Source organism: Musca autumnalis, unplaced genomic scaffold, assembly GCF_047663935.1.
Source record: "Musca autumnalis isolate F117 unplaced genomic scaffold, ASM4766393v1 scaffold_3, whole genome shotgun sequence".
Classification (NCBI taxonomy): Eukaryota; Metazoa; Arthropoda; class Insecta; order Diptera; family Muscidae; genus Musca; species Musca autumnalis.
Window position 1 is genome coordinate 96,496,697 of NW_027411866.1, and position 13,247 is coordinate 96,509,943.

General features: G+C 34.0%; 1 non-coding gene across 1 annotated transcript; it reads left to right on the top strand.

Annotated features, from left to right (window-relative positions):
• Nucleotides 1-12,837: 12,837 nt before the first annotated feature.
• Nucleotides 12,838-12,910, top strand: TRNAM-CAU (transfer RNA methionine (anticodon CAU)). The gene has a single exon. It is a non-coding gene; the product is annotated as a tRNA-Met (tRNA).
• The last annotated feature ends 337 nt before the right edge of the window (nucleotides 12,911-13,247 follow it).

Below are 13,247 nucleotides of genomic sequence, written 5' to 3' on the forward strand. Positions count from 1 at the left end.
GCCTAACCAGATTTACTTCGATGATAACATTTAACGAATAAAATGGATTAGCAATCAAAGATATATGAATCGATTAACTAGACGTTAAAATAGGATGGGACGGGATGCCGTTTGTGATATCTGTTATGAATCAATTTTCATTGATTAACAAACAAACACTTTAATAACTAATGAGTGTTGGTTTGAATTGAATTTTAATTCAAAAATAGTACCCAGCAAACCTTGTAAGATGAGGAATAATGTATAAGGGAGCAAACTCAAAACCTGTTTGGTAATACATACATACATCACGGTGCTCTTGAACCCAATTTAAATGGAAGGTGCATACACCTGAGAAGTTTTTGAAACTACAATGTTCATAGATAAGAAAAATAAAAAACAAACAAATCGCGGGAGCGCTTTTTAAATAAATCGCGATTCATGTCGGCATTTTTAAGGCTTTTTTAGGTTTTCACGATTTTGCTTGGAAACCGCAAGTCCTATCGATATTGAACAAAAGAAAATGTTGTAGCTATGAAAATTCTCTACAATATTATGTTATGGTATATTCTTAGGTTTTACCGTTTTTGAGATATGGAAGTTCAAATTGCGACAATGCACTGACTATATCGTCTCCTTATAAAACAATGTCATGACTGCAATTTCCCAAATTAAACTTATATATGTATCTCTATGGTACAACCTAGGAAAAACTACGAAAGTCAATCTTGTAGAGAATTTTCACAGCTACGACATATTCTTAAGTCCCATTTCGAAAGGATTTGCCGTTTTCAAGCTAAATCCTGAAGACCTACATGGGACATTTTCTTTGGTCCCATTTCAATAGGACTTGCGGTTTCAAAGCAAAATCGTAAAAACCTAAAAAACCCTAAAAATGTGAATTTTGATCGCGGTTTATTAAAAAATCCATCCAGCGATTTTTTCTTGTTTTTGGATTTTTTCATCTATAAACATTGCTGTTTCAGAATCCGCAAAAACTTCCCAGGTGTAAGCGGTTTTCTTTCAAATTTATTTAAGGTGCACTGTGTATAACATTGTAATATAAGGAGGCGATACAGTCAATCCATTTGACTAATTTGAACTTATATATCTCAATAACGGTAAAAACTACGAAGATATCAGAAGCCAATCTTGTAGAGAATATTCATAGCTACAATAATTTCTTTAGTTCCATTTCGATAGGACTTGTGGTTTCCAAGCAAAATAGTGAAAATCTAAAAAGGCCCTAAAATGTCAACTTGAATCGATTGATTTTTCTCATATATGAACATTGTACTTTCAGAATCCGCAAAAACTTCCCAGGTGTAAGCACCTTCCATTTAAATTTGGTTCAAGAGCACCGTGACATATGATTCCAAAAATGTGAACTTTACAAATCAAATTCCATAGAATTTGTGCCACTGCAAAATGTAGATATAGTTTGTCACAAGGAACCTAATTTGGCAAAGAAACCTCTTGAAGCAGGAGATGATGTGTAAACACAGCAAATTTAGCCAATAACAAATAAAAAAGCATTGAATTCGGCCAGGTCGAACTTGTTACACCCTCCACCATGAAATATTCTGTGTGCTTAATTTGCGGTGGATAAGTTTTCTGACTACTGGGAACCCTAAATACCATATTATGACCAATTAAAGCAGAAAATATCGATCAAAATTTCTATGTAACGGAAAACGGGCGGTTGGTTATATGGGTGCTGATACAAAACGTGGACTTCTGTACACACTTCTTGGTGAACAGTTTTTTTTTTTCAATTTTGAACCTTAAGTGACGAATTACATCAAACTTGCAGGTCGAACTTAAAAATCCCCGAAATCCGGCCGTACTGTTATATGGGAGTTATTCCAAAACTAATTAAAACAAGTAAGAATGGCGTTAAGTTCGGTCGGACCGAACTTGTTATACCCTTCACCATCAGTTGTATTGAAGTAAAATTTAACAATTAGTTTCCTTTCCATCGTTCCAATCCATCGATTTATACACGCAGAAAAATATATGTTAGAAATATATTTGGATCCAAACAAATATTTGTTTGGGACCGATATAGCCCATTTGCAATGTCAAACACCCTAGGAGTAATAGAAACGTCTATACCAAATTACAAAGCTCTATCTTAAAAATTGCGAGCTATATCTTGATTTCAACAGACGAACGGACGAACATGGTCATGTCGACTTAGAATTTTACCCTGATCAAGAATATATAAATTTTATATTGTCTCCAATGAATATTTCGATGTGTTACAAATGCAATGACAAATTTAATTATACTCTCAATATTATGGTGGAGGGTATAATAATGGGTTAATAGGGGGTTTTGTAAGTAGTTACGACTACCAAAAAGTACTAAAAAACCCCATTATTTAGTAATGTTTCTTTTGCTGGGTAAGAACCCTAAATGCCAAAACATATTCAATTTGGAACTAAAATGCCGATAAAACTTCAAAATTTTCGAAATAGACTGCTACCATTTTATGGGGGCTATACCAAAACGTGGACCGATGTAGACCATCACCGAATTTGAACTGCCTACACTCTAAATTACTTATTGAAAATTACAATGGGTAATAATTAACAAATTATAGTGCAATTTATGGAAATACGTAATTTCATACCCAAATTATTGCAAACGCAGTAGTTTTAACAGAATATGCTTGAAATTAAACAGAAACTGCTTCATTTCAAACACAAAGTGTTGAAGAAACTGTAATTGCAACAGATGGTGATCGAATGGTGTTTAGCGTGGGAAATTGTTCATAACTTTTGTGTAAAAATATTTAAATTCAAGTTTTACTCGTAGTCCATATTTCAATTTCTGGAGGTATATTTCTGCCAACTAGCTTATATAGACAAAACTAACGATATTTTACTCTCTACTTATTGTAATAATGCGGCGGTTTGATAACGGAACCGCTTCCTAATGTATAGGTGGGTTCCTTAGTTTTTTGTTGTGTGCAAAAACCTACATTTGTATTTCATGCTACAAAATGTCGCTTTCATTATAAAGAAATTGTCGCCATCATGGTAGAGAAAGCACGACAGAGAAATTCCACGATTTTAAATTGAAAGAAATCGAAATAATCTAGGTGATGCTGAGGGTCTTTAAATTTCTGTATAATTTTAATTTTTGCTCAAACATAATGTTATACCTCGAAATTTTGGTGCATTAAGTATGGCGATTCTAATATTTCGACTAAATAAAACATATTAATTTTGATTTTTCAAAATAGTCTGGCCAATGCCAAACCTTCACCACTAATAAATTAGTTGTTTTAAATATTAAAACAACAACAATGGGATTAAGCCAGACTATTTTGAAATATCAAAATTGTAACAGCTATCCCAATAAAAAAAAACGACTCCAATGTTCTAAAACATTGTGAAACATTTCAAACTGTATATTGTAGTTCTGTGGAACTAAATTATATAGAAGAGGAACTTTTGACACATCAACTTAAAGTATACAAATGATGTCAATAATGTGGTCCATATGGTATAGAGTCAATATTTTGCTATATTGATAACAATTGACACTAATATATGATAACAAACCATCTGAAATTTAATTTAAAGTACACGCAATTATTTATATGTTGCCTGTATCTTAACCTGTGCGAGGATCTACTGTTTTTATACCCTCAGCCTTTAGGCTAAAGAGGGTATTTACACTTTGATACGGCCAAAAATGTGCCTCATCGAAATAATGGTTTTAGACCCCAAGTATGTTTGTACGATATCCGTTTCAGACAATTTTGAGTCGATCTAGCAATGTCCGTCCGTCTGTCTGTTTGTCTGTCCGTCTGTCTGGCTGGTGCGCACGATAACTCTCGAACGGATCAATCGATTCGGTTCAAATTTTGGGTATCGAAATATTTTGTCCAGATTTGATTTAAGTTCGAAGATGGGCCATATCGTTCCACTCCTTCAGGTACCTCCCCCACAAAAGTTCAAAAATGTTCGGAAAAATTGTCCGCACGATAACTCTTGAAGGGAGTAACCGAATTAGTCCATACTTTGCACATCGTGACATTTCTACCAGACATAGATGAGGTTCCAATATGGACCCTATTGGTTCACTCTTTCGGGTACCTCTTACACAAAATTTTGCTTAAGTGCAGTATAAGGCCTGCTCTCGAATAGCTTTGATTTTTGTTGCAGCCACTTGTATTCACTACCCCCATTACGACGATATAATTCTTTTCAGGAGCAAGTCCATATATCCTCAGAAATCAGCACGAAAACTGCAAACAACCCATATAATACCTTGTGTCGTAGTTGGAGCGCACGATAACTCTCGAACGGATCAACATATTTGGTTAAAATTTTGGGTCTTTCAATATTTTGTCCAAAATTAGTTTAAATTCGAAGATAGACCATCCGGTACCTCCCCCACAAATGTTCAAAATTTTTCGCCAAGATTGTGGGCATGATAACTCTAGGAGGGAATAACCGAATTGAGCCAAACTTTGCTATTGGTAATATTACTTTCAGTCATAGATCGAGTTCTAATATGGACTATATCGGTCCAATCATTTGAGTACCTCCCACACAAAATTTGGAAAAAGTATAGTTTAACAACTCCTCTCTGATCTTATTAATTTGTTACGCAGCAAGCTGCACTTGCGGCCCCTGTTACGACGTTGTAATTTTTTTTCGTAGGAAAGGTCCTGAGATAATGACCCAAAAAAGTCCAGAAAATCCTACCGGCACCCCCTAAACTGGCTAATGTGTAAAATAACCCTTTAAGAGAGAAATCGATTTAGCTCAAACTTTGTAAATTGAAAAGTAAAATTGTAATATATTTAAATTCAGAAAATTAAGTACAACATATTTAATTATATAGTCTGTAAGGAAAATATCCATAGACTAATAAAGAAAAAAAATATTTCCTACAGATTTGTATTAGGTCCGAATATGTACTACATCGGATCACTCCTATGGGTACACCCTCCCAAAGTTTAGAAAAAATGCACTCGTCTTGGATCATTCTGAATTTTGTTGCAACATGTAGTTTTTTGCGGCCCTTTCCATCCTGGAAAATTTTCCCAACAGCTAAAAAACCTACAGAAGTATTGTGTCAACTTTTTTCTTCGGGTACGTGGCTGAGGGTATATCTCTGTCGGCTCAGCTGACTGATACTTTCTTACTTGTTCCAATAAAATTTCATCTGCCAAAATATCATGCACAAATAGTGGAGTAGGGTATCAGATAGTCAGCCCCGTCCGACTATAGTCTGAATTGTTTTTAATAAATCACAATTAAATCAGAAGTAAATAAAAATTTGATTGCTTGAGTTGGAGTATTCCCCCATTGGCTCAACTTCGTTTATTACCCTCTATTACAGAGAGTAATATTTTTCAAAACAAACTGACAGTGTTGCAAAATTTTACTGATCGCTACCAATATCATGATTTCATCCCGGCGAAGGGAATTATCAATTAGCTTCTCAGTTTTTGAAATGATGCCTTTTTTAGCGAAAAACCGAACTCTTTAAGTCTCTAGTATTCCCATATGAATGAGAATCACACTCACTTTTCGGCTTTTCCAAAGAAACACCAAAATCAAAATATTCTGCAACATGTCAGCACGTATCAACTAAAAATTCATCGAATTCTGTAAGTTGAAAAGAACATCAACACAGTTGCCTGTGAGGTTGTTGTTGGAATTTTGTTTTTAACAAAGTTCCCTTGCGCGTGCCTCCGCTGTTTTTTGTTTGTTTTGTTTATTGTTGAAGATAATTCCCTTCGCCGGGATGAAATCATGATATTGGTAGCGATCAGTAAAATTTTGCAACACTGTCAGTTCGTTTTGCAAAACATTACTCTCTGTAATAGAGGGTAATAAATGAAGTTAAGCCAATTCGGGAATACTCCAACTCAAGCAATCAAATGAGATTGAATCTTCAACAATAAACAAAACAAACAGTAAATAAAAATGGTAAAAAAGTGCTTAAAACCTGAAAAAGTTGTGCATTAAAGTGTAAAATGTTTTTTGTTTTTGATTTTTCTGTTCTATGAACATTGTAGTTTTCCCAGGTGTACGCACCTTTCATTTAAAATTAGTTAAGGCAATTTCAAATCGATTGGAGAAAAATTAGCTGATGTATGACCTTTCAAAATGAAGAACCCGTAGAGTTTTGTGTTTAGAGGCGAAATGATCTTCATATATTTTGCTCTGCTTATTAAATTCACAGTTCGTCATGATAAGCTAATAGAAATTTTGAAAACGATTAACATAAGCGACAAGGAAATACGATGTATACGAAATTTATATTGGAAACAGGCGGCATACATCGATATAAACGGAGAAATAACGGAAGAAGTAACGATTTCAAAGGGGGTACGACAAGGATGTATCCTTTCGCCGTTGTTATTTAATATATACTCCCAACGAATATTTATGGAGGCTATAGAGCACCAAAGAATAGGAGTATAAACACATGGGATGATTATCAACAATATCAGATACGCGGACGATACAACAATATTCGCTAGCACCATATCCGGTCTACAAAAACTTATTGACAAACTCACAGATGTAAGTGAATCGTATGGATTGAAAATCAACAAAAAGAAAACAAAATACATGACCGTCAGCCGAAAAAATACGTATAACAACAGTACGTTGAAAATACAAAACACCGTAATCGAAAAAGTAAAAAACTATAAATATTTAGGAGTTACCATAAATGAACAATGGGATGATTCGAAAGAAATAACTTGTCGCAAGGGATGCATTTTACAGATACAACAAGATGCTGACAAGTCATGACGTCGGTATACAAACTAAAAACAGATTCATCAAATGCTACATCTGGTCTGTTTTAGTATATGCATCAGAAACATGGACGATAAAGGCGATTGATGAAAGAAAACTGGAATCATTTGAAATTTGGATATACCGAAAAATACTTAATATATAATATATATACTTAAAATATATATACTTAAAATACCGTGGACAGATCTCATAAGAAATGACGAGGTACTAAGAAGAATGAATCAATACCCCCAACTCCTAAAAACAGTTAACACCAGAAAAGTGTCATACCTGGGACATATCATGAGAAATGATAAATATCCTCTTCTGCAAAAAATTATCAAAGGATCAGTTGATGGAAGACCATGCAGAGGAAGAAAAGAAGTTTCTTGGCTGAAAAATATTCTGACATGGACCGGACATCAAAATGAAAGAAGTTTATTGAATGCAGCCAAAAACAGATATCTATATTTATAAAAATCCATTTTTTTACACATAAGAAAAATTGTAAATCAACAAATAATCTGTAATTATTATATGATCGCATATATCCGAACACGGATGCGCAAATAAAGAAGAAGATTAAATTCATACAAAAATTTTCTTTATACGAGTGAGATTTTTTAATTTTTTTTTGCCCGATTTTTGGACAAAGTACGGCCACCTTTTTTCGTTAAAATCGAAATTTTGACTTTGACAGTTCACAATTTTTATTTTGAAGGTTGTGGCCTTAATATTCAACAAAAGTTTCTGAAATTTGGTATTTTGTTTTCGTTTTCAGCAGAAATTGTTCGGTAAAGTTCGACGTTTTGATACAGCCTAATAGAACGGTACACCCGATTTTCGGTATTTTTAAGGTATTAGCCTCATTCTCCTACCGAAATGGCTGAAATTTGTACTTAGACATAGTTGGGGGTTTACAACTTTCCACCTGAAATTTGTCAGTATACGCCTACATCCGTATAACCACCATAAAACGGTATCTCCAGATTTTCGGCATTTTGAAGGTTGTGCGAAAATATCCCACTGAAAAGGCTGAAATTTGTTATTTAGTCGTCGTTAGGAGTACACAACTTTCCAGCAGAAATTAATCGGTACTGTTCGACATTTCGATACAGTCCAATAGAAAGGTACCTACCGATTTTCGCTATTTTGGAGGTTGTGACCCCAATATCCATCCAAGTGACTGAAATTAGGAATTTAGTCATCGTTCATTATCAAACTGATATGAATAAAATATGGTATTTAGTTTTCAATGGGGTAAAAACATTCCAGAAGATAATTGTTGATATTGGTCCTGGATTCCATAAGTTTGATATTTCGTCTTCGTTGGGGGGTATTAAACTTTCCCTCAGAAATTTGTCGGTATAGGTCTAGGTATTCATAGAACGTTAGCCCCGATTTTCGGTATTTTGAAAGTTTTGGTATTTAGCCTTCGCTAGGGGTACGGAATATTATACCAGGTACAAAACATACCTTTCAAAAATCAGACAGTATAGGTCCACGTTTTGGTATAGCCCCCATATAATGGTACCAACCGATTTTAGATTTTTTGAAGATTTCGGTCACATTTTTATAGGAATTTTGTTTTCCCAGGAGATAAAAATTTACTCGCAAAAACTATCACTTTTTTAGTTTTATTCAATGCATATTTGTTGAATATTAGGGCCGTTCTTAAAATTATCTCAGTAGAAACATAAATACATTTTGAAAATCCTCTAAAATGGAACAAATTTGAATCAAAATGGAAATATAAAGCATTCAGAACTGTCGTAGGTCCTTTTTATTACACTTTTAGGATGAACAGAAGTATTTTATGGTAGCAAATTTGGAAGTTTCAAATTTCATGAGTAGACCCTATTATATTCTGAAACCCCAATTTACAAAAAAAGTCAAAATACAGGAGATTGTCACTTCTACCTTCTATAAATGTGCCATGGTTGTAGTCTAGTCCCATAAACCGGGTTTGGCAACTTTTGTATATTTCGAGCTTTTTTGTCAAATTTTCTAACCGAGATTGTTATAGTTCGGTATTGTATGTTATCAGAGGATACAAAATCTCATTTCGGAATATGGTAAATGTTGGTTCACGTTTTGGAAAGAACAACGATGACGCCCCATGTGAGCTCTCCTAAAGGGTTTTGCTACATTTTACTTCTGAAGTGAATGTAATTTGGTAAATTGGAATCTACTCTCAGAAAATTATCAATAAAAGTGATTTTCATCAGCTAAAATATTCAACTCATCCAAGGAATAAGCCATAACATGGAAGAAAAGCCTTTAGTATTATTTTCCTGGGGTTGATAGTAATTTGATGATTTTTTGATTGTTTTATTACCGGTCACTTGTTTAGCTGGGTTTACATTTTCTAATAGCCCAGAAAAACATGATTTGAATTAATATATTTCTTTTTTTGCAGATTTGATTTTCTTTAAAATAAAAAACTGTTATCAATTAAATTTCATCTTACATCAGTTGTATGCCCACCCGTTGCCGAATATGAGGAATATTCATAATTGATTTGTTCGCAAACTTTTCACAAAATCTAAGAAAAACAAACAGAATGAAATGTGTGGTAACTATTTCATTAAATGCTAAAACACAGTGAGAGCACAACTTTTCAAAACAAAAAAATTAATTTAACTTTCATCAAAGTATCTGAATATGTATCCACCCGTACACATAAGATTTTTTATTTCAGACTGTGGGATAAAGTTGAACAATCGAGGAGTCATTATTTCTTTCATTTTCATTTCAAAACCTTTATAGATGTTTCTTTTAAAAACTCTAACAAACATTCTAAAATATTTTGCCTGTAAATATAATTTGTTTATAAACACTGTTCCTTACTTTGCCACAACCACTTGACGTAATATTTCTATTTGAACTGGACACACACACATTAAATGTCTTAATTTGTATCGAGTTTATTGGTTATTATGAAGAGAACTCGTTATCACTCTGATTTATGATGTGAGCATTAGTGTTATTAACTTGTTTATTATGGCCAATAATTATATAAGGTTTATTTAGTGGTCTTTAGCGAAAAATCGATATCACTATCGACAAATTTGACATGTATGTAGGTATTAACTAGTATTTTCTACTGAGTCCTTTAGATATGGGTAAAAAAATTAAAAAAAAAAAAAAAACTTAAATGAAAATAAATTAATGATATTTCATGAAAAAAATACTGAAGTGTGGACACAAAAAGACACATCAATGTGGTGCCACCATTAATTTGGGTAATATATGGATTAAACAAGACTTATTTTGAAGAAATGGTTTAACTACGAAGTAGTCAAAATTCTGCTGAAAATGTGCGTAAAGGTAAGGTCATATTAGGCAAATATTTGATGCAAATTTGTTTTTGTTTTCCCAATAGAATCTGTTTCTTTTTTGTCTTTGGAAAATATATGCAGCTACAACATTTTCTTTGTGCCCATTTAAATAGGACTCGCGGTTTCCAAGCAAAATTGTGAAAACCTAAAGAACCCCTAAAAAAGTGAACTTAAATCGCGATTTATTTGAAAATCCCTCCGGCGATTTTTTTGTTTCTTGATATTTCTCATCTATGAGCATTGTAGTTTCAGAATCTGAAAAAACTTCCAAGGTGTAAGCACCTTCCATTTAAATTTGGTTAAGGCACACCGTGTACCTTTAACCTTTGAAGTGTTTTTTGCAGTATGCTATTGAAATAAAAACAAGTAAGAACGGCTTTAAGTTGAAGTAAAATGGAACAGTTACTTTCTTTTCGTTTATTAAGAAAACTAAATACCAAATTTCAGCAAGTTCGGTAAAACAATGCGGCTAACCTTCAAAATACCGAAATTCGGGAGGTACCTTTCCATGGGGGCTGTATCAAAACGTCGATCTATACCTAAAAATTTCTGGCGGAAAGTTTTTAGACTCAAAGAAGACTAAATACCAAATTTGCGATATTTTGGAAAAACCTTCAAAATATCGAAAATCAAGAGGTACGCTTCTATGGGGGATATAGCAACCCGCGGTCCTATGCTGATAATTCTCCTCTGGAATATTTTATAACCACATAGAAGACTAAATAACATATTTCGGTGGGATATTGAAGTCACATCCTTCAGAATTACGAAAATCGAGAGGTACCGTTCTATGGGCGCTATATCGAAACGTGGTCCTATACGGACAAATTTCAGGCAGAAAGGCTTTTACCTTTAACAAAGACTAAATACCAAATTTCAGCCATTTTGATGGGTTGCTGGGGCCTTCAAAATACCGAAAATCGGGAGGTGCCGATCTATGGGTGATATATGAAGGCGTGGACCTATACCAAAAAATTCATATGGGACGTTTAAAACACCAAATGAAGACCAAATACCAAATTTCAGCCATGTCGCTGGAATATTGAGGCTACAACCTTCAAAATACCGCAAATCGGTAGGTGCCGTTCTATGGGGACTCTATGAAGGCGTGGACCTGTACACCGAAAAGTTTCTGGGGGAAAGTTTTATACACCCAAGAAAGACTAAATACATTATTTCAGCCATTTCTGAGGAATATCGAGGCCACAACCTCCAAACACCGAAAATCGGGAGGTACGTTATACGGGGGCTATATAAAGGCGTGGACCTATACCGGAACGTTTAATACCCCAAATGAAGACCAAATACCAAATTTCAGCCATTTTGGTGGATTATTGTGACTACAACCTTCAAAATATCGAAAATCGGGAGGTACCGTTCTATGGGGACTATATGAAGGCATGAACCTATACCGACAAATTTCTAGGGGAAATTTTGTACCCCAACGAAGACTAAGTACCATATTTCAGTCATTTCGGTGTGATAATGAGGCTAAAACCTTCAAAATACCGAAAATCGGGTGGTACCTTTCTATGGAGGCTATATCGAAATGTGGATTAATATAGCCCATTTGCAATACCAGACATCCTAGAAGTAATTGAAACTTGTATACCAAATTACAAAGCTCTATCTTAAAAATTGTGAGCTGTATCTTGATTTCAACAGACGGACGGACATACGGACATGGTTATATCGACTTAGAATTTTACCACAATCAAGAATATATATACTTTATAGGGTCTCCGACGATTATTTCGATGTGTTACAAAAGGAATTACACATTTAATTATACCCTCCATATTATGGAGGAGGGTATAAATATGACTCTGCGTCGGTAGTTCTTGGAAGTACGGAAAAGTTCAAATATACCACGACATTGTCCTCGATATTAAACGCAACAACCAAAATGACGTTTTTAGGGTAGAGATGTTCGTGTAAACATAAATAAATTTTAGAACGAAAGGATTGATTTAGCTTAACAGCAGCCCTGCTCAGAACGGGAAATTTTTCCACATCAATTGTTTTTCGGTTTTTGTTAAAACAAAAATAAGTGAATGTTTTTAATTTTTATTCTAATTTTTCTTTATTGTTTAATCTAGGGAATCGTTTTTGATGACAATAAAGTTCAAAAATGAATGAAACATCGAAAGAAACTTCCAAAAATGTTTTTTCCTAATTTCTCTTAAATTGTGTCTTGTTTTCTGTGAGCAAGTCTGCTTTACAGGATCTGTTTATGGAATATGTAGGTTTACTTATTATTCGATTTACAATTCAGAGGTCGAGGTTGTCGCCAAATCTAATCGATTCCTTATAACATACACCCCCCAATGGTAAGGGGCATTATATGTTTGTGCATTTGTAGGTAGCATGCAAAAGGAAATGAGATAGACCCATTTGAATATAGCTTCCATACATATTTGGTCTCGATTCCACCCACGTATTTTAGTGTGTGTGACTGAATTCGGTCCATAAATAAATTTGCGAAATTATAACAAAATCGATTCAGACTAGGATTTAGCTCCCAAAAATATTGTCTGTCATGTATTTGATGCTACAAGCCAGTTATATCTGTCCTATTTTGATGATAGTATCATATAGTCGGCCCCGCCCGACTATGATGCTTTCTTCACTGCTTTTTACTTATTTTTATTATGCATGCTTATTTAATTATACATACATAAAAGAAACTGCATCTGAAAATTCAGGGTTTAATTTTCATTGCAAAAGTGAAATACATAGCCTCGATGGCGCAGTAGGCAGCGCGTAAGTCTCATAATCTTAAGGTCGTGAGTTCGAGCCTCACTCGGGGCAATTGTTTTTTAAACACATATGTATATTTATGTGTATAAGTTGATCACAAAAATGTACGGTAAGCGTCAAAATAAACTGTACATTTTTTATTTATATTAATTTTTTAATTCACATTATTACACCGATATAAATGCATTTTAAATTATTTAGCATTTAGTTGTGACAGATGTGGGTATTACGGGCACTCAAAGAGCGTTATTGTGGAAGGAAGTTGAATATTTTTGTACGTCCCGTCGCAAGTTAGGTACTGCTGTCAAGAGTAACATCCTACTTTTTATATATCCCATTTTCGGACACTAAGACGACAAGATAAACAAGAAACATTCAGTAAAATTTT